The sequence below is a fragment of the Loxodonta africana genome, unplaced genomic scaffold, assembly GCF_030014295.1.
Source record: "Loxodonta africana isolate mLoxAfr1 unplaced genomic scaffold, mLoxAfr1.hap2 scaffold_444, whole genome shotgun sequence".
Taxonomy (NCBI): domain Eukaryota; kingdom Metazoa; phylum Chordata; class Mammalia; order Proboscidea; family Elephantidae; genus Loxodonta; species Loxodonta africana.
The window spans coordinates 127,501-129,458 of record NW_026975159.1 but is presented as its reverse complement, the minus strand read 5'-3'; positions in this window follow the sequence as shown (position 1 = coordinate 129,458).

The following is a 1,958-nucleotide window of genomic DNA, read 5'->3' as shown; positions in this document are numbered from 1 at the left end:
GCGTGCCCCTTGTCGCAGGCACCCGCGGTGGCCGCGGTGCTCGCCAGAGTGTGCCCCGCTCCCCCTCCCCCAGGCCCACGTGCCTCGCGTGTCAGGCGTTCTCCGTGTGCGGGGTCCTCGCGGCCACCTTTCCGCAGCCGGGGCGGGCGAGGCAGAAAGCGGGTCCTCTCCGGGGCTGTCCTCGCCCGCCTCCTGGCAGCCTTGGCGGGGGGTCTTCTCCTCCTCGCTTGTGCCTGGGCTGACCCGATCGATGTGGTGTTGTCGTGCTCTCCCGGGCCGGGTCCGAGCCGCGCCAAGACGAGGGACGGACATTCGTGGCGAATGGGACCGCTCTTCTCGCTCAGCGCGCGGGCCCCTCGCTCCTCCTCCCCACCCGCCGGTGGTGCGCAGAGGGGCAGGGGCACGGAATCCGGCCCGACCTCACTCATCTGCCCTCGTTCGCGGCCTCGCGGCCAGCGTCGGCGGTGGCGGGGTCCTGAGACCGAGCAGGACAGCCTCTGCTCGTGGCCCTGGTGTTCTGCCTCGCGTCGGGCCCTCCCCCGCCCCCCGCGGCGGGGGGGCTCTCTGGTCCGACGCACCCGCGCGCCCCACCCAGGTGGTGCCGGTGCGCCTCGAGTGGCCCTTTGGCGGTGCCCCTGGAACGCTCCAGGCCGTCCCTCAGGTGCCTGAGGCCGGGTGGCGGTGCCGTTTCCCCGTTCCCAGCCCACCCTTCCGGTCACCGCTCACGCGTGTGGGCGTGCGCCCCTCGAGCCGAGAGAAATAAAAAACAGGAGTGCGGCCGAGAGGGAGAGAAAGGATGTGGAGAAAAAAAAAAAAAAAAAAGAAGGGGGGTCGAGCGGGGTAAGACCTTTAGAGCACGCACGCCTCGCGGGAGGGTGCCGTGCCTGATCCCGAGAAGGCGGGGGTGAGAGAGGGGTGCGCGCGTGCGTGCCCGCCCCGGTGCCTGCCGAGACCCGCGTGAGGCAAGCGAGAGCGGAAGGAGGAGGGCCCGCGTGTTGCTTCCGCCGGTGCCGAGGGAAGTCGCCCTTGCGAGGTGGGGGCCCAGGCTGCGTAGCCGCGGCTGGGCCCCGGCGGTCCGTTGTTAGGCTCTGTCGTACCTCCTCCCCCCCGCGGGCCGCCCTAGAGCGCGGACCCCTCTACAGAGGGAGACCGGGGGGGTGTGTTGGGCTTTAGGTGCCCAGGCAAGCCTCGGGTGTGCGCGGCGCGTACCCGCGAGGCCCCGCGCGCTCGCCGGAGCCTGGCTCCGGTGAGGCGGGATGAGGCGGAGAAGCTTTAAAAGAGAAAACGGAAAAAAAAAAAAACGGACGACTCAAAAGGCGTGACTTTCCGAGGCCCTCGGTCGCCGCTGCGGTGCCCCACCCGTTCCCTCCTCGCCCGAGTGGAGGGTGGACGCAGCACGGAGCCGGGAGCACGCGCCGTCCCCGGGTGAGGCAGAGCCGCCGTGAGCACGAGGCGGCAGGCTCCGTTCCCGGCCGCAGAGGCCCACTGTGCCTTAAACCCCCCGCTGGTGCTTACCAATACCGCAGGCCCCCCCCGCCCATCCCCGGGGCGCCCTCGGGCGCCTGGCGGGGGCCCAACGTGGGGGGCGATGGGTGGGGACGGCCCGTCTTCGGTGAAGAAAGTCTTCTCTAGTCATCTCCGAGGGTGCCTTGGGGGTGCCGGATCCCCCAGCCGCTGCCCCTCGCCTTGCGCGCAAGCCACCGACCGTGGCTCGCAGGCAGAGCCCCCTCTCCTTCCCGCCCGGTGTGGAGGGAGAGGTCCGCCGGCCCCGCGGTGGGGCCGCGCGCCGCCCTTCGCCTGCCGCGGCCCGCGCCTCCCCCCTGCGAGTCGGGGGAGGGCCTTCGCCGGGCCAGCCGTCTGGCGCCGGGGTCGCGCGCGTCCGTGTGTGCGTGTGAGTGTGCGGCCCTCCCGTCGCGCGCCTGGTGCGGTGGGGCCGGGGGTCCGTCCGGCGGACGGCC